The sequence below is a fragment of the Clarias gariepinus genome, chromosome 1 (genome assembly GCF_024256425.1).
Source record: "Clarias gariepinus isolate MV-2021 ecotype Netherlands chromosome 1, CGAR_prim_01v2, whole genome shotgun sequence".
Lineage (NCBI taxonomy): Eukaryota > Metazoa > Chordata > Actinopteri > Siluriformes > Clariidae > Clarias > Clarias gariepinus.
Window position 1 is genome coordinate 10,064,033 of NC_071100.1, and position 21,137 is coordinate 10,085,169.

Below are 21,137 nucleotides of genomic sequence, written 5' to 3' on the forward strand. Positions count from 1 at the left end.
TATGAGTCTGAGAGGGAAAATCCATTGGTTGAGTCTGAGAGTGGATCCATTGGTTATGACCATGGCAAAGTAGGATCTGTTGGTTATAAGTCTAACAGAGGGATCTGTTGATTATAAATTTGAGAGTGAATCTATTGGTTTAATCTTGAGAGAGAATCTGTTGGTAATGCATTTGAGGAAAATGTGGTGGTTATGACTTTGATGAAGGATCTGTTGGTTATTAATTATATATATATAACTATTGGTTGAGTCTGAGAGTGGATCTGTTAGTTATGACCAAATAAATCTTCTTTCAAACTACAGCAATGGGTCTGAGAAATGATCCATTGCTGTAGTTTGAAAGAATATTTATTTGTTTGAGTCTGCAAGTGGATCTATTGGTTATGACCCTCCGAAAGGATCTGTTGATTATAGATCTAAGAGACTATGTTGGTTATAAATCTGAAATGGATCTATTGGTTGAGTCTGTGAAATGATCGGTTGGTAATTTATCTGAGGAAGATGTGGTGGTCATGACTTTGTTAGAGGAACTGTTGGTTATTCTGTAAGTCTCAGAGTTATTGGTTGAGACCGTGAGAGTATCTGTAGGTTATAGTTCCAAGAGGGGATTTGTTGGCTCAATCCAACACCAGAGTCTCTTGATTGATCTCAAGGAATTTAGTCTAAACTAAGGTCTACAAATCAGGAACAGCATTATTGGAGAACAAGGTTCTGAAAGTGATTTTGATGGTCTCAGATGGTGTTCTGGCTTTTAATAAGAGGCCAAGAGAGGCAAAGGTGTCTTTGTATTTAATTGAGAACTTGTGTGGGTCTGGAATAGAGTCTTTGCACATGGTACTGTAAGAGAGTAATTTGGAACCAATTCGTATATCTGAAAAACGTAGGTCCTGTAGGTATAGATAAATCTGGTCTATGTGAGGGGGACTGTTGATCTGGTAAAACTCTGTAGAGGATATTTGGGCCTGGAAAGAGTATTTGTGGGTTTAAAAGGTGCACTACATCTTCTCACTTCAGTTCATCTCTTCACCTAAACAACAAATGGGGAAAGTTACTTATTTTTCACTTTTGTTAGGTTGAAATGTGAACCTGAAAACCCAAATCCAGGAAGTTTTGGATCCAGGGGTCGATTAATCAAAAATCCAGGGCAATCAAGCTTTTGATCAAAAGAACAAAGAAGAGCCAGAACCAGTAATAGTAAAAGAAGTGGATTAGGATGTAAATCAGTTTTTGATGTTGCCTCATATACATGTAAACTTTGTTGTGTTCTTTGCTCTTTCTGCTTCATTCTAAAACAGGCCCACTAAATAGCCATCATCCTGGCTTCCTAGCCTTCAGAACCGTTGCTATGGCTACCTCCAGCAAAGGGAGTTTCTGAAAGCTGCCTTTCTGCTCAGACCGTGAAAAGAAGTGCAGCGCCACACGTACCATGAATCATCACACTGACCTCAGGATTTTTGCCCACTGTTACTATGGTAAACAAATCATCTAGTTAAGGGTGACAGAAGTGCAGTTAATTATCTTCACCAACAACTCCTAGTCAAAACTCCAAAATGACTGTGATTTGTGTTTTTATTTTTGTAACACAGCAAATCCAGTCCATAAAGACTTTCATTAGCTGATGAGTTGAATCAGGTATGATAATGAAATATTTGCTATAATGTGGGGTTTATTATAGAAAATAAAAAGGAATGTGAAGAAAAAAAAACATGGTAATTTTGGTTCAATCCTCCGGTTAGTGTTTATGTGAACAGAGAGACTGGATTTGCACAGATAGGGCATACTGGTCCCTCAGGTGTGCTCAAGCGGGACAAAGCAAGACAGCACAGTTGCAACATGGCTGTGTATACAGTATGTGTGTGTGTGTGTGTGTGTGTGTGTGTGCACATAGGCAGTCATGGCTGACTGAAACTGCACATAGACACATGGTTAAATCAAATGAAATTAGGCATGCCGAGAATCTAGGATGAGGGGCCAAGTAAGAGCAGTAATTCTGCTGCAGATGTGAATACGTCTTTATGGAAACATATTTATCTGAACTTAATTACAGTTTCACTATCGCTTAATATTCATTCATTATTCAGTCATGCAGTGGTTAGTCCTGGCCATGGCTGTAGTGTCAATCCTGGAAACACTGGACATAATAAGTGAATACAGCCTGAACGCAATACATCAGTCCAGCACAGGACATCATGAAGACAAATTCACTCTTTGAGACAATTTAACGCAAACAATCCTTTTACCGGCATGTTTTTTGGGGCTTGGGAAAAATGTATTCCCTTTATTATATTCTTACAACTTTCATGGTGAAGCAATAACTGAACTATTGAAGCTTCGATTGTGTTTGTGTGGTATTGTACTAAGCAACAAGTACGTTTACCCGACAAGATGTTAGTCCGATTGCTAGTCTATTCCTTGAAAGTATAACTCAATTGGGCCCAAAAATCAGCCTAGGAACTCACAGTTCCTGCCCCAGCCAAAGACCCAGAAGTCTAACCCAGAAGAACAAAACAGTGGAAGAAGCCGCTAACAGAACGGCTGAGTCGTCTGCCTTCTGATAACACAATAACCATGGGGGATATTGGTTACCAGTTTGCTGCTAGCTAACTTGTTTGTTGCCTGCTTAGGTCCGTGACGTAATAGGTCAACTGGGAATACTATGCTAACAAGCTGTAAGGGGCATATCGCTACCCATAGTAGCAGATCCGGACATACCAATAAATTGATTCTCTTGCTGTGCTTGTATAATGGGACAAAAGCAGTAGTTGAATTAGATGGCCTAGTTGAGCTATAATCATATCTCCATTTAACGGTGTATGCAAACATTCTGACTCTTTTTGTGCGTATTTGTTTTTGTACTTGGTTGACTGCAGTCGCTCAATAGTTCAGGACTAAGATTTCCTACAGTCTACCCGAGCCTCTAATAACGAACTGGACTGCATATTAACTTAAAGACATAAACTCTTATATTAAACTTCCAGCCTCCTAACATACAGTATGACTGCAGATCAATCCCCGCTATCCGGTATCACCCAAATGAGGATGGGTTCCCTGTTGAGCCTGGTTCTTCTCAAGGGTTCTTTAAGAGCTTCAGGTATTGCTGACACCGAACATCAGAATAAAGACAACGTGTGATGTCTGTGATTTTAACTGTGGCATGGTTGTTTGCACCAGATGGGCTGCTTCAGTATTTGAGACCCGGCTGATCTCCTGGGATTTTCACACACAACAATGTAGCACAGAATGGTGCGACTGAACGACAGAGATGCCTTGTTGATGAGACAGGTCAGAGGAAAATCACCAGATTGCTCTGATTTACCAAAAAAAGATATACTTATGAAAGTCATATAATCACTCTTTAATCAATCTACAACCATGGTTAGCAGAACAGCATCGTAGTATGCACAAAATTTTGCACCAGTAAATCGGTAATTTAAACGTTTTTAAAATCTAAAAAAATATAAAAACACATTCTTAAACAAATAAAGAAAGAATTCTCGAAGGAGAAACGATAATTGTAAGCTTTATACACAGAAAAAAAAGCTATAGTAAAATGTCACTTCTGGTTCCCTTACACGTACACAGGATGGCAAGAGTTTCTGATTTCCATAATTGCCTTTGCATTGCTTTGTCATTTATATGCATGAAAGTGCATGGTTAGAGAGCATGTCTGCATCATTACCATCGAGTATCGCTCTTTACTGGCTGTCTAGGTCAAAAGCCAACCGGGTTTCCAGGTCAAAGATCGACTCCTATTCATCAATAACAATTTCAAGGCCGGCATCACTGCTTCGGCTTGTTAACACGGACGACTCGGAACGCCGGAGGAGGAGATCTGCTTCTTCCATTCTTATTTAGATGTGATTATTGACCAACTGTTTAGAAACAGTCCATCATCATCACAGACGCGGGAATTCGTTATTTTGCCGCCGCTTGCCAGGAAGCTGTTGGCCGCATTTGGCGAGTCATTCAGCACTGGCAGCTTGCTTTGTTTATGCTGTCGCCTTTCATGTGATCATAACTGAAAATGATTCGCTGCCAGCTGGTGAAGGATCTGTGAAGATTTTCTTGTGGCTGGCGTGTTTCTCAGGATCTGTGTTGTTTGTGTGTCTCCAGTGGTTGGGACTGAGAGTCGTCTTAATTTAAATATAAATAGTACATTTTCAACAACCGTCCTTAGAACAAGTAAACAGATGTTATGATAATAATAATAATAATAATAATAATAATCAATCATTATCGTCATCATCATCATTTTGGATTTTTTTTTCATGAAAATGTCTAAAATATTTAATTCAGTTTCATTCATATAGCATATTTTACAATGGTCATTGTGGCAAAGCAAATTTACAGCTTTTATTAGTTAATAATCAAATAATAATAATAATAATAATAATAATAATAATAATTATTATTATTATTATTGTTAGTATTTTATATTATTATTATTATTATTATTATTATTATTGTTAGTATTTTATATTATTATTATTATTATTATTATTATTAATAATAATAATAATAATAATAATAATAATAAAAATAATCACATATTTATTAATTTCTGCAGACTCAGACTCTCATCATATCCATGTTTCATAAATTAATTGTAATCATGAGGTATAATTATTAATTATATCACAACTAATAACTTCATTTCATAGGTCATTATATTGGGTTCTAGGACATCTGGTTCACGGCACAGTGGTTCAGTGGTTAGCTGTGTTGCCTCGAACCTTCAGGATAAGAAGTTTGATTCTCAGCTCTGGTCTGTGTGTATGTCCTTTGCTGCGCCTGATGGGTTTCCTTTAAGGATTCCGGTTTCCTCCTACAGTAGCACGGCATGCAGTGTAAGATAATTGGCATTTCTACTGTAACTTGTGTGATGAATGTGTCATAGTGTGTGAGTGATAGTTCTTGTGCCTCCAATGAGCTGGCATACCACTCAGGATGTACCCCACCTTGTGTCCCCTGGGATAGTCCCCCAGTTCCCCTGCAACAATACACAGGATAAAACTCCCCTTGTTGTCCCATCAAGGCTAAATTCTTCAGAAGACGATCATTGACAGCCCGCACACCCTTCCTGTCAATGTGGCATCGTGCGTTTTCAAAGAACTTCAGCCCAGATGATTGTTCTTTTAAAATTTCTTTCTGCTCAGTGAGCCATTGAATGTTTAAATGAAAAAAAAAAGAAGGTTTAAAAATTCTTATTTGGGCAGCTTTTTCATTTTTAAATTCTTTTTTTTTTTTTTTTTACACATTGCTCCACAGCCATGCTGAATCGATTTGCTGGGACAGTAAGACACTGCTATGACCTCGCACCGAGCATCTGATGTATATTTGTGTGATTTATAAGCGTGAAGAATACACACGAGCAAGACTGACAGGCAGAGCGGATTAAATCTGCTGCCTACAATAAACAATGGGGGTGGAAACAGGCGGGGGGGGGGGGGGTTAGACAGTAGACAAAAGGGATCAAGGGGGAACTCCGGGATAAGCAGTCAATACGCTATGAGCCTCATGGCAATCGTCTTCAGAACTCAAGTTGAGTAACATAGTGCTTGTGCTAGTATTTGCGCATAAACGTGAAACATAAACATAAGTAAATGCAGAATATATACCATATAAAACACAATGCTTACTGTATTATAAGAATAAAACACTCTACTGTTAATATTACTGCACATTATAAAGTGTTTTATTTCACTTATACCACAACTAGATTTTTTTTTTAATTGAATGACACGTTATATCTTTTATCCATTTATAAAACCATGATGCTTCCTCTTCTCACTTATTGTACATTATAGCAGTCATTCTTTCATTAGCCTCTATTATTTCCTCTTTCAAAGTGCTGACATCGAAGACTCCTTCCATGAATGATAAATGAACATGTCTTGCAAGAAAACTTTTCCTTTAAAATCAGTTTATGAAATAGATAGCACGGTGGCGTAGTGGTTAGCACTGCCGCCTTGCACCGTCTGGGTTTCATTCCCGCCTCGGGTCTGTTTGCATGCTTGGTGGGTTTATTTCAGGTTTTCACAGTCCCAATCCATGCGGGTTAGGCTAACTGGCATTCCCAAATTGTGTGTGCCCTGCGATGGATTGGCACCTCTTCCAGGTTGTACCCCGCTGTGTGCCCTAAGTCTCCTGGGATAGGCTCCAGGCCCCCTGCGACCCTGAATACAGGATAAAACTGTATAAACAATGAGTAAATTTATGGGCTATCCATCACAATTCCCTGATTGACTTGTTACCAAAAACACAACATGTTAGAAAGAGCACATTGTTATTTATCTGTAATTTGCAGATGGATGAAAGTTACAGGAAATTAATCAATGCTTCCTGAGCAATCAGAATGCAGTATTATATATGCTGTGGTATGCTTTTTATTGGTATTTTCTGTCTTTTTTTTGTGAAATACAATATCATATTGATATTTGATTGGTGGCTTTGGTGGTTGAGGTTGTGGATCAGAAGATCAAAGGGTTGAGCACCACCACAACCACCAGGTCACCACTTGGGCAAGACCCTTAACCCTACAGTCAATGCAGTGCCGGTCCCAAGCCTGGGTATGAAAACGGGAGGGTTGTGACAGTAAGAATATCAACCATAAAACCTGTGCTATAGATCTTACAGATCAAATGATCCAATGAGGGTAACGAGGTAGGATAAAAGAGACAAACGCCTGGAACCAGGAAACAAAATCGTATGTCTGTGTAAATAAGATTGAGCTTCGTTTCAATGATATATTTCATAAAATGATTATTAAAATGATACTGCAGCATGATTGAACCTTTACAAGGAGGAAGACGATGAAAAAGAAAGAAACAAAAGGAACGAAAAAGAAGAAGAAATTGGGTTAACTGGAATATCATAATCTTTGGAGGACAGGACAAGACTGGAGTGAGATAATCCCCTGCAAAACCCCCAAAAGATTTCATAATCAGATTAAATCAGCTAAACATCAAACAGCAGCTACAAATCAGGACACGCTCTGCTATTTTGTATATTTCTATTAATGCTCTAATTTAGTATTGGCTTTCCTTTACCATGCATCAATACATATTTGTATTATCTTGATGGCACTCCAGCTTTGAAATCACCCGGCTAATCTCAGCCATCGAAAGACTGACTCATTTTTTTTTACCCCCAGTAAGGCTATTTCATGAAGATGTTTATGACCTACACATGTGCTGAATCAACAGCCGGTAAACTTACAGCTGTATTGATTGCCCACCAGACAGCACGAGTCTGAGTCAAAGAACTCATCGCTCACACATGATTATGAGGCGTGTGTTTCACAGGACAGTTATTACATTTCCTCTTTTCATTTCAGGATGTAGGATAAGCCTCCTGTGTATTGCTGAATCCTCTCTACTGCATCACTCTTCATGTATTTTCATTTCTCCTACAGAGCCACGCCTCCTCAGCTCATTTCACCGCCCATTTCTGTGGAAGGCGAAAAGGATCACAAGCCCATTTTTTTTTTTAAGGATTGGTACAATCACCCAGTGTGTCAACTCTCAATCTCCAGCCAATATAGACCTCCTCCAGAAGATTCTGCAGACCATACAGAATACTTTATTATAGTCTTTTTATTTTATTTTTTTTGTACTGATGTTATTTGTAAATAATAATAATAATAATAATAATAAAAAAGTCAATATGGCAATAGTAGCAACATAAACTACCACAATCTGGCAAAATTTTAATCACTCCTTTCATTACATAAGGTGAAAAGAGAAGAACTTACTATTAGAACAGACTGCTAAAAGTATACTGGAGTCTATCCACATACCTCAGTCCAAGATTAAAATAAATCTATCTGTTTATAATACTACCACTACTACTACTTCTACCAAAAAAAAAAAAAAAATATATATATATATATATATATATATATATATATATATATATATATTATATTATTATTATTATTATTATTATTATAACAACAACAACAACCATGTAATACATTTTTAATGCAGCAAAAGGGGAAACTGCTTTATTTTGAAGCATGTTTCAATATACCGTAGGGCAATAAGTAGGGAAGATTTAAAAATGGAACACTTCACAATCATTTTATAGAAAATGTAGGGTAGAAAATGTGTCCAATTAGCACTAATCATGCCTCAGTGCAATGCCAAAAATAGACATACTCAAAATAGCATATAAATAAAATATCAAAGGCGTTAACATGATGTGTTATATAGTCATTAATCACGCTTTAAAGTGCCAGGTAAAAAAAGATCACTAAACATTAATGTGATGTGCAGAGAAGGTGTCAAATACAGTATGTATTAATCACACCTAAACACAACACATAAACATAGTGTAAAGTGGACATGTATGTCAAATAGACATGTGTTATACTGTAGCTGTTATTATCTTTGAGTGTAAAAACAATCTTTCTGAAACAATAACAAATCATTTTTATTGTATAAATAATGCATTAACAATAGCAATATAATTTTTTCATAACATTTTTTATTTTTATTTTTTATTTTTTTTACAGCTAAGTCATATCCTAGGAATACAAACTACTGAATTAGATTTATGGGATTTTAATTGTGTTGTAATTTTGTAACTGTGCCTGGGGAAAAAATCTTTGCAAATAATTATTCTTAAAATAATTCTAAGAGTGTAAGACAGAAATTTGACTCAGAAGTAAAACCATGATGAGGATGATGATGATGGCAAATTCTGAAAACAAATTATCGGCTATGTTCATGATTGTATGATGGGTGTTTAAGTCAAACCAGAACTTTTTGATTGTGAAGAATAACAGAACACAGTTATAGGAGTAAAAACTCCCTTTATTTTTCTATAATTTTCTGCTACACTATTGCACTCATACTGTAGAAACTTTTTTTGTGATTCTTTCAGGTAAAAAAAGAATCACAATAACTGTTTTTATAAGTTCACTAGTGCCTTATGAATTTTTGCCTTAAGAACTGAAATTTTGTAAGAAGTTTTCCTTGGTGACAGTCAAATCGATACGTCCAGGATACGTCCAGGTGCCATTCAAAACTTCAAAAAGCGATGCGATTTTACAGTTTTTTATGTTTATTTGTTAATTTATGTTTGGCAGTTTTCGCAAGATTTAGTGAAGACACAGCAGCATGGGGCACAAAAATGTTAGCAAGGACTGTAGCAAGAAGAAAATGGAGCCACTTTCGGTTTGATTTTTAAAGCAGCCGATGGCAAGAGGAATCATAAATTAAGATTTAGTGCAGAGGTGGGACAAAGTCATTGTTTGGCAAGTAAGTCTCAATTCATTGCCCTCAAGTCCCGAGTCAAGACAGGCAAGTCCTGAGTCAAGTCCCAAGTCAACGGCCAACAAGTCTCAAGTCAAGTCCAAAGTCCTACGGTTTGACTTTCGAGTCTTTTCAAGTCTTTTTAGCAGAAAAATAAAATGTATACAGATTATGTATGGTTGTAAGATCTGTATTTATTAAACAAACCTTTTTTTTATAAAAGAACATTGCTCAGATACATAAAAATACAAATGTTAGTAAATGCTAGTAGCAATGTAAAATGGTAGCACATATTCTCAATGAAGTAGGCTACTTCATACAAACAATAACGTTGTTTTCTTCACATAACATTAAAGAACTTTGCTCTGTGTGATACACTTACGTAGGCTACCTCATACAAACAATCCGGCTTTTAAAATCCCGATCAGTATGAACGAGCAGGGGTTTGCAGATTATAGTGTTGAAAGGTGACGTTGAGGAAATGTACAGTCTCATTGATATAAACATGCAGCTAGTAAATTACTTAGCTGATAAGGTAGTCTTGACAAGTTGTGGCATCTCCGTCTGTAATATTCGATACTGCAATTTGTTTTTTGTTGACCACCTCGTAACTTTTTATAGCCAAACGAAGCTACCTTCGGTATCATTTCGCGAACTGGCGCGTTCACGTTGTTGTCACGTTGGACGCTGTCGAATCAAAAGAATCTACGGTACTTTGATTGGATGTCATGCCGAATGCGCGCATGCGCTCTGTCACACACACGCGCACAGACACATACACAGAGATAGAGCGGACCGTGTTAACATACTTTTTATATTTGGGCTTTTTATGGGAAGTAGCAAGTCTTTACAAGTCAATAGGCGCAAGTCCAAGTGAAAGTCACGAGTTATTTATGTTAAAGTCCAAGTCGAGTTGCAAGTCTTTTTATATTTTGTCAAGTCGAGTCTAAAGTCATCAAATTCATGACTCGAGTCTGACTCGAGTCCAAGTCACATGACTCGAGTCCACACCTCTGGTTTAGTGTCTATTCATTTCACATTTTAATTCATTTACATGTATTTTTCCATAGCTAAATGCTTTTATATGCATTTATGTCCTATATGCCCTTTTTTAAATATGTTTTTATTTTTATAACACGAATTAAAGTGTTGGAAATTGGTGATATTGGTAATATTTTTGGGTGGCTGGAACAGATTATCTGCATTTACATTATTTCCTATGAGAAAATGCATTAACATTTTAATCTTAAGAATTCCTCTTCATCATATTACATAGCTATATACATAAGTATATATATATATATATATATATATATATATATATATATATGTGTGTGTGTGTGTGTGTGTGTGTGTATACATTATTATTATTATTATTATTATTATTATTATTATTACTCAAACAACAATAAAACATGTGATCATGTGTATCTTTTCCAAAATTTTTGCTCAGACATGTTTGGTAAAAAAAAAACAAAAAAAACAGTTTATCAAATTAGCTATTTTTCGTTGAAAAAAAAAGTATACATCACTCTACACTGTACAATCCTGATCCCTATATATGTGTTTAAAAACAAACAAACAAACAAACAAACAAACAACAGCAGAACAAATAATGTCTATAATCCTCTGAGTTTTATGGGGTTTACGAGTCGAGACGGATTTTGGAGTGTTTCTGAGGCTTTTGGCCTTCCACAGCGCTCCCCTCGTTATCGCGTCAAACCTCCGCAGCGTTGCCAGGAGACGCTGAGAGCCGCGCGTGCCGGTTTTTCAAACCTTCCTTCAGTCTCGTGGCTGTCAGTCAGTCAGTCAGTCAGTGACTCAGGGCGGTGAGGACCTGCACAGCTCCTCTCTGGGAAATAATCAGGAGATAGAAAGACTGTCCCTGCTTTCTTCTGGAGATATGGACGGATTATGGAATTAGCTTTCCTACAGGATGAATTAATAAACAGAGAGAAAAGAGTTTTTTTTCCTTTTCTTGGCTCCCTGATGCTGAGGTGAGTATGGTGCTAATGTTTTTACCTCAGAATATCAAACATTATGTATAACCACTATGTTATCCCCGCTATTAAAGTTTTGTAACAGGTGTACGCTTTGAATGAACAGAGCTAAGTGGGTTGTATAACGCTTCTTATCTTCTCTTCCATCAAGGACATGCTGAAAGATGCTGTCTGTGTCAGGTTGTATTTCCAAGTAGGAATTACTGTACACCAGTCATACATTCAGAGACATCAGACAGATTGATTTGGACGCTGTACAGCAGCTTTGACCAGACACCAGATGGTATATTTTGAGATGGAGACCAGGTTCTGATGGGAGAAGACCTGTAGATGTTTTACGGGCTGGTCATGTGTGTGTGTGTGTGTATTCGTTGACATGGATTGATTAAATCAAATCTGCCTGGAAAATATATTTCTATATACATGAAACGAGTTTCATCATGGCGATCTGAAGCTAGCGCTGGAGGTGAGGCAGGTATACCCCCTGAACAGGACACCAGTCACACATTCATTCACGTCTTGTAGGAATTTAGACTATTGAATCCACCACCTACTGGGTGACTGGAGCAAAGCAGTTAACCTGGAGGAAACCCACTGGAGGAACATGTGCAGAAACTCAACACAGTCAGAAACATAGGTTTAGGATTGAACCACCCCTACAGCCAGGATGTGGTGTTAGATCTACACTTTATTTCCAATAATTTGACCACTGCATGCAAACAGTGAAACCTCGGCATACAGATACTCTTATGAACTTTCATCATACAAAGCATTTTTGGCATACAGGCGAACAAACTGAGCCGAACTGAATGCAGACTAAGTCGTTCGCATGTCTTGGAACCGTTTAAAACTTGTTTGCTTCAGTAGAAAGCCGAGCGAAGTGAGTTAACAAATTTTATACATTTATTCAGTTGTCAAAAGCTGTCCAGAAAGACTTAACACACGATACCAACATTGCCTTTGGCATGAATTTAAAAGCTATGTGATTTTTCGCATGCTTTTTTGTAATATTCGAAATATTTTTGGATGACTGGAACAGATTATTTGCATTTACATTATTTCTTGTGGGACAATCACAATATGGAATTTCGCCTTAGGAACTTGCTTCCAGAAACAATTAAATTGGTTTGCCGAGGTTCTACTGCATATGGTTGTGCTTAAAGCACACTGTTGTCTAGAATGCGCACAATCCTACAATTTCCCTTCACTGGAACTACAATGGATTAATCGTGAGAATGCACAATGCAGATTTTGCCAAGGTTGGAGTGAAAGTACCAAAGAACCCCCACTGTGCACTCACTCTTAGCCTGAATGTGTCGGTCAAATCCATCAGCTTTAGGGCATTTTCACATTAGGGCTGTGGATCGTTTTCAAAAAATAGTTCTGGTGGTCTTGAGCGTGTAATGGTGTACTCGGGCACAGATCGATCCTGACACGGAAGCCTGTTAAACCCGAACACAAAAGTGGATGCGAGGTCATCTGTGCCATCGGTCTCTTCCGAAATGTCTGTGCACTTATAGTGCGCGCTGATCTCATCCTCTGACCTAAACAACCATAGCTGATAAAATAGTGTGTCTCTTTACGTTCTTTCTGAAATTCTATAGCAAAGCGCAAAGATTAAATTCCTTTTTGTCTTCTTATCAAACCAACTAGGTAAATACTTCCACCTGCTGTATTGAAGAATAAAAATATGCAAGTGTACTTGAGTAAAATTATAATGTGAACGTTTACCAGGGGGGACGTTGTAAGGGAGTAGCAACCGTTCCTGGGAATCGTACAAATCGATTGTGCCTTGCATGAAAGTGCCCTGATTCACAGGTCTTTTAGAGTTGAACTGGTTACCTCTCTAAACTCACATGTGATGATAAGGATATAGATCATAAATTTAGAAGTCAGTTTAGTCATGTAATAATTGGATGCTGTGCTTCGAATGCGAATGCTTCCATTAAGGGTCCATTATACAGATCATTCGAGCTGCATATTTGATTTGGCAAAAAAGTTTTTTTTTTTTTTTTTTTACACCAGATGCCCTTCCTGACACAGCTCTCCTCATTTTATCTGGGCTTTGGACCAGCACTAAGCATGCTCTAAACTTTTGCACCTCAATGTCCAGCAGAGATTGATCAGATTCTTGGACAAGGACACAAAAACTTTGGATCAAAATTAGATTCCTTTCATATTAAAATACAAGACAGTACAATTCCTTTATAGGACATATTTGCAATAAATAATATGCTGTGCAAATGATTGCTCAGGAATTGGTAAGAATTTGATTCATTTGTTCCAAGGAAAAAAAAAGGAAATCACTCAGAGTATCCCATTAATGCTAAGCTCGTGCAGGTCGGGTGACATTTTACAAGTCGATGTAACTTTAAAGGTCACTCCATATCCACTGTTTAAACATAGCGAGCATGGTGGTGGCTCAGCGGTTAAACGTTTTATAGCTAGCCATCAAAAGGTTGTGAATTGAAATCCCAGGACAGCCAGAGAGCCACAGTTGGGTCCTTGAGCAGTCCTCGAACGGTCATCTGCATGCTAGGATTGTCCTCTTGGATGAAAAGTGCATGTTTTAACCACAGCACTATTGAGTCCTTGGCCGGAATGTATTGATTGGTTTTCTGTAACAGTTTAAATAATCTTTATATGGTTTCTACAGTGACATCTCATTCACAGGGAAGTCATGTATGCTCCAAAAGAAATGGATTTAAAAAAAAAACACATTGTCTTCAATAATGAAAAAAAAAGGAAATAGATTAAAATGACGAGAGACATGCTGTTGTGGGTAAATAATCAACATCATGGAGGTGACAGTAACTCTGCTTCATCACACCACCCCTGTCTTTCTAAAACAGCTTGACGAGGAGCGTTTTAATATTAACACATTGCTCGTCCTTGCTTGTGACTGATCCAACTCCTGTTACAAAGTCATGACACACTTAATCAGCGCCAACCCCACGGTCTATCGGGTTATTGACGTACTCAAGCTATTGTAGAGAGAGCTGGTGATTGAGTAAGAGCGGAACTGACAAATAAGGGCTTCGGAGAGCGATTTGAAAGCAGGGTAGGAGGTAGGAGGGGGCTGAATCTCTGCTCACGTCGCTTTCAGAGCATTTAAGATGATAATTAGTTTCTCTATTTAATTAAAAAAACTGCCATATTTTGCCCTTGAACAATTGGTGACCTCCATTCGAACAAGATCATGGATGAAAGTTTGTGCACCACTGACAATCACAACGATTTGTGTTGGTTAAACATTACATTTTAGATATATTCCTTTTCTTTCCTGTTATAATGAGCCCCACTCTTTTGGGAAGGCTTCCACTAGATTTCGGAGCATGACAGCATGACAGGGTTTCTGAAGTACTCAGGTTAGGAGATGGTGTCGAGTGAGGAGGCCTGGGGTATTGAAATAACAGTATAGCTATAATTGTTGTACTGAACTGTAAGTATCTCTTTCAGCTCAACTCCAACTTTCAACTCCAGTCTTATTCATAACATTAAGAAATAGGAAATATGGATCGTCTGTTGCTTCTGAATATGGCTTTATATATAATTTCCTTAGCAATTCGTGCTATACAAGAAAACACAAACAGGATTGGGCAATTAGAACCGGATTTTGTTCCTACTCTCTCATCTTCATGGAGTAGGGTTGATACTTGCATTTAGTTTCCCATAGGCAATTATCATGAAATTAGACTTTAAAATACTACAACCAGCATAAAAACAACTGCACTTCCTCAAATCTTTATGTCTTGAAGATAGATGAATGATGCATGGCGTGAAGACAAAGAGATCTCAAGCTGGAATAGAATGAAACTGCGTCTGATGCCCCCCCCTCCCCCTCCCATCCATCCCGAACTGTTAAGAAGTAGCACCATCCTTGGAACAGTCCAAGTACATTTATTTCAATTCCTTCTTGCAATCTCTGTGTATGAATTGCGTTAGATTTTTGCATCAACTATTAGATTTGTCGTAGCGATAAACTCAGAGTGAGCGGAAATTCGCTTTCCCAAACATACAGCAAAGGAGAGCAAGAGAAAAAGCGCTTTGTGCATTAATTCTCTCTTTTCCCTGAGGCTTCTGAGAAATGGCACAGCATTCAGAGATCTTGGCTCACAACGTCTGGCACCAGATTAAGGCTCGTGTGGAATAGAGAAACCATCAGATAAGAGAGTTTTCCCGGTGAGCTATTCTAATGTAGGAATATCAACTCGCTGCTCCAGTTAGATCTCCGACCACGTCATAACAAAGTCTGGATACGCCGGACTAATGAATCATTAAAGACAGGGCTTGGCCGAGAGACTGACACGACACCATATGACTGCCTCTCGGGCAGTTACACTTCTGGTGAGAGAGAAATGAGAGAGTTTGACTTTGGCAGCTGCTGGCTTTGTTTGTGACATGGTCAGAAGTGAAGACTGACTGAAATGAATGTCATTTTGAGCAATGGAAAGAACACTCAGATTTTTTTAATGATTTGTTTTATTGCTCGTACAACAGCGTTTGGCTAACGATTCAATGAACGGCATCTGATATGTTTTTATCCATTTAAAGTTTCATTTAAAACGAATTAGTTCTTGTAATCACTTACACTGAGAAGCCATAAGATTAAAACCACCTAGGATTTGCATTCCGCTTGTGCCACCTGTGCAGCTCTGGTTCCTTGGGGGATAGAGTCGCAAAAACATCTGGGGGTGTCCTGTGATATCTGGCACCAGGATGTTAGCATAGAAACCTTTGGGTGCTGTAGGTCGTGGGGTGGGGCCTCCATGGATTTATCTTATTTGACCAACACATCCCATGGTTTGGGATTGATCTGATTGGGATCTAAGGAGTTTAGAGGATGTTCTGGTGTCTTTCTATCAGGGCCAGCATTGACATTTTTGGAGAATTGTTTTGCATTGGCTTTTCTGTGGGATCAGATCAGGCCTTTGGTTCTCATCGACATGAGTGAGCCTTAGTGCCCATGATCCTGTCATCAGTTATTGGCGTATAGTTGCTTATAAATGTTGTTTAGTTTACCTGTCAGTGGTCATAGTGTTATAGCTGTTCAGTGTATATTATAGCAGCAGAGTTTTAAAGTTACCAAGAGACAAAGACCTGCAGTTTGTCACGTTACTGAGAAACTCTACTCTTCCGTTGACAATGATAATGTGCTGGCACTGGAGACTCCTTCTGTAAACATGTCTATACAGGAAGCTTTACCATTGCAACATTTTTATGTTCACATTTTTTATTTTTATGATTAATCATGGAATTTCTGCTTTGTGACAGTAACCTCCACTTATCTTCCATCAAACCGAAGAAACACACAAGTGAGAAAAGCTGAACACAGCTCAACTGAAAAAAGTTACTTGCTGCAAAGTGATCTAATTTCTTTTAAAATCTTCTATTTTATCGCCTGCGTTATGTGCATATTCGATTAAAGAGTCTGGGCTGAAAATCGGCTGACTCAATATCTTTCATAACCTCTATTATATTCCTCTGTACGTCATAAAACAACCCATCCACATTCAATAAACTTTTCAAGGTAATATCTAGGATTTAGCTTCAGACAAGCTTCAGAGCTTGTGCCATTGTGTTCGTGAGGAGGCGGAAGACAAAAGCGCCTCAGGAACAAGAGTCACGTGACGTGTGACTGTTTCTGACTAGAGTACGTAATTCTATGTAACCCATTCTAGTGCTAATCAGTACTACAGACTGTAGAAACCACAAGCTTAGCTTTTCCTCTATTATTTGCCCCAAATTGTTTACATTGTTTATGGTTAGCATTATTACGTTTGAAGAAATCTCATCATGTCAGATTTACAGGCATTACGTTAAACTCTACCAGCCCTCAAATGATAATTCTCATTCGAAAATAATAATTATTTTAAATGAATAATTATGAATTAAATAAACTCATTTGCGTATTCAAAATTTGCACATTAATTGGTTTAAAAACAATCACATTAGGACTCCATCGATCCTTACCCATATCACATGGGACTTAAAGCAATCAATAAAACCAAACAAAAACAATCATAAGCGACTAAAAAGCACAGTATGATTCTATTTAAGATGGAGTAACAGTGAAGCAACACTCCATTTGAGATCTTTATCCTGTAGATAAAGGTTACACAGAGGTCTGCCTGCTCAGTAGTGATGAGCGCGGTTAAGCCTGGAGGGACTAACCAAGTTTAAATAAAGGTTAAATGCTGCATTTATTCATTGCGCCCTGAAAGAAACTACTCAGTAATGCAAATCTGCACTAGGTCACGCCCCCTTTTCAAGGCTACGCCCCAGATGACAAATGGTCCATACATCACAAAGCCATCACGCTTCTAAGCAGCGCTGAAACAGAACGGTTTAACCATTCATTTATTCAGACGTTCGTTAAAGGAGTCCAGGAACTGAATTACAAGAAAAAGTCTGCAGTCTTTATAATAAAAGGTAACGTGAGAATGGCTGCAGATTTTGTAAGTACGATTTGCAAATTTTGTTTCATTACTTTGATTACATTTAAGACTAGGTTATGAGCTGATTCCTGGATCATTATCCGATTAAAACAGTCCGGATCATTCAGCCAGTCAACATAAGCATTTACATGGATGCTGATCTGATGTGTGTTTACATGCTCCAGGCATTGACTCTGACATCAACTTGCTCAAAGCATTTGATCTGCTCGAAATAAAACAGAAGAAGATTTTTTTTCCTCCAGCTTTGAAGTTACGCGAGACTTCCCATCTTTTCTGCTTAATCCCACCTTCTGTGTCCTAAGAATCCAGTTTAATCTATGATTGATTAGATGCTTTACTACATATGAAATGTCAGCCAATCAGTGCTCCTTACTCAACTAGTGACCCAATGGATAAACGTCTAAAGGAAAGACTAATGGGAGAGAGTTGTTCCCATAGAGTAGTTCCCACAGAGCTTACACACACGCCCAGAAATAATATATTCATTCCAACAAGAAAGAAATGATCTGATCAATGGTTCATATTTACCTGTTGAATGGATTATCAAGGTATACGCCCCTTCTCTTTCTGATTGGGCGGATCATGTCAGACTAAGATTTTATTATTAGAGCTATTATTATAACTTGTACCTCCAGGGTCTGGGTTTGATTCCCGGCCAGGCTCGATTCCTGTCTCTGTGTGCATGGAGTTTGCATGTTTTCCCTGTGCTTGGTGGGTTTTCTCTGGGTACTCCGGTTTCCTCCCACAGTCCAAATACATGTACAGGTAGGTTAGGTTAATTGACGTTCCCAAATTGCCCATGGTGTGTGCGTGTGCTCCACCGTTGCCGGTTCCCAGGTGCCGGATGAGAAAGGAGAGGGGTGGGGCGTAGGGCTAGCAACCCGCCCCGTAAAAAAACATTCGCTACGGAAACAGTCAGAAACACTCATTGCCCTATGCACTGATCGGTGCTGGTGGCCTTAAATAAATAAAAAAAATTATTATAACTATAATGTAGGGTGTTAATAAATCACTGTAATGAACACTGATTATGCAAACAGCTAAAAGCTAAACTATTTTACACTCTTCAACACACTGAACATTATAATAATATAATGTACAGTATAGTCATAATATACAATATTCATCACACTTTTGTCTATGTTCTATGTCTCAGACTATTCAACATGCTTTCATTAACTGCAGCTGTAGTTCTACATTCTTCCGGTTCTAATAAATGCATCATACTTTGTTATGTTCTAGAGTATTAAACATGCTTATTAAACCTACATTCATTATGTTCGAAAATATTCCGAGCATTTCAGGTTCTAACATACTTCTTAAAAGTTTTAGTTTATTCGACTTGCTTCCAGTTTCAGTTAGGCTTTAAAATGATCGACATGCTTTCATTCAAGTTGAAGTTCTAGTTCCCATTTCTTCCGGTTATGTCTAATATATTTTATACAAAGTGCTTCCAGTTTCTAGAATATTCAATACACTTCTAGTAATGTTCTAGAGTTTTCAACATACTTTGATTAATTTTTAACATGCTGTACCCGCTGTGCAAGTTAGGTTCTAGAACATTCAGTACACCTTTAGTTAGGTTCTAAATCATTTAGCATGACTCCATACTGTATGTCCCACAATGTTTACTACACCTTCAGTGGAGTATTCAATATGCCTCCAGTTCTAGAAGGTTCTAAAATATCTTAGAAGGTCTTAGGTTCTTCTAACATACTGTATCCAACATGCTTCGAGTTTTTTTTTTTTTTTTTTTGAACATAGATTCAACCTCGCTTTATTCTAGAACAGGGGTCTCCAAATCCAGTCCCGGAGGGCCAGCAACCAGCACAGTTTCAGTTCAATTCACCAACACCTAAACACACCCACTGAACCTAGTAATTAACAGATTAGTTAAATCAGCTGTGTTTGAGAAGAAGAATCACCAAACTGTGTTGGACACTGGCCCTCCAGGACTGGATTTGGAGACCCCTGTTCTAGAACATTCAGCAACATTCAGCCCCATTGGTGCACTAGAATATCCAGGGTATCTCCAGAAAAGCTAGTAGTTAATAGAGATGAGAATGACCACCACAATGTCACCGCCTGATACGATATCATTACGATACCTCCGTGCTGTAATATCTTGTTTTCCAATTTTGCTACAATTTTAAAACCTTGAACCTTAAACGTAAAAAATACCTTTTATACCTTTTTTATTCAACAGCTTCACAACCGAATTGAACATGAGTGATTGAACATCGCTCGTTCCGTATAACATTAGTTTTCTCACTTAACAACCAAGCACAGCGTTTAAACAATACCAACTAACTTCAAATACAAGAGTTTAACATTTCACTTTAAATTTACCAGCTCGTATCATAATTATTATTTCTGAACAAACGGAGCGAATAATTCACTCCTACCACACGGGATACCAGTGTGCGAATAGTTTAGAGTGCACCTCCTGTAGGATTATTAAGAAACAGCAACGTTTTTTACTGCCTCAACACCTCTAAAGTCTGGAGCGCGGGTTGATCAGTTGTGACAGCTTTTTGTGAGCGCACACCACTTCTAACCATGCTTCAAGACTAATTAGTGCACATGGTGTTTTGAGACTGGTGTAATGAGCGGGTTGGAGACAGATTCGCGGGTAGAGATTGAAGGGGAAAAAAGCCGATCAGAGGCTCTTGCAATGCACATGACTTTTGATAATGTGATGCCATGAGAAATAGTTTCTGTTGCTTTATATGAAATCCAAAGTGAAGTCCAAAGTGAGCAGTCATGGCTGATCGAGCTGAAAAACGGGCCTTTCTGGTCACTGGCTGATCGACTGGAACATTCCTGTTATAAATGTAATAAATTATTTAATAATAGGTTTTGAAATTAATGTGGCAATACATGAATTTATTACATTGATTTTCCCCCATCGGTAGTAGTTAACATGTTTCCAGTTAACGTTTCCAGTTAGGTTATAGAATATTAATGTTGGTGTTTTTAAATTATACATTATGCTTCCAGTTATATTATATTGTAATATAATCTTACATTCGGTTAATTTCTAAAATATTCACTAAATCTTAGGTTGCCTTTCCCTTAGATTCTGAAATATTTGACATGCCTTATTGAAAATATTCAAAACATATTCAATGATTTAGCCCTTTGTTAGACTGTGTTAACATCCCTTACCGTTTAAACGAAATTAGATACATATGGTATCTAAACAGAAAGTCTTCCTTCCAGACAGGATGACAGGATTTCATTTACTCAGACTAATGGATTTGTAGTCTTCGTTTTAGATAGAGTATTCCTGAATAACAAGTGCAACCTTGTAATAAAGACAGATCTGTTATGTTATGTTATGAGCGGAGAGATGGATTTCCTCTCCACAGGGACTCGGCAACACGATCAGCCGTGATGGAGGAGCACGCTGAGATACCAGC

General features: G+C 37.9%; 1 protein-coding gene across 1 annotated transcript in view; it reads left to right on the plus strand.

Annotated features, from left to right (window-relative positions):
* Positions 1-11,079: 11,079 nt before the first annotated feature.
* LOC128516082 (uncharacterized) overlaps positions 11,080-21,137 on the plus strand; it is a 57,904-nt gene continuing 47,846 nt past the window's right edge. The window contains exon 1 of the mRNA XM_053490414.1: positions 11,080-11,254. The gene's annotated coding sequence lies outside the window, so the exon portion shown is untranslated. The remainder of the gene's footprint in view (positions 11,255-21,137) is intronic.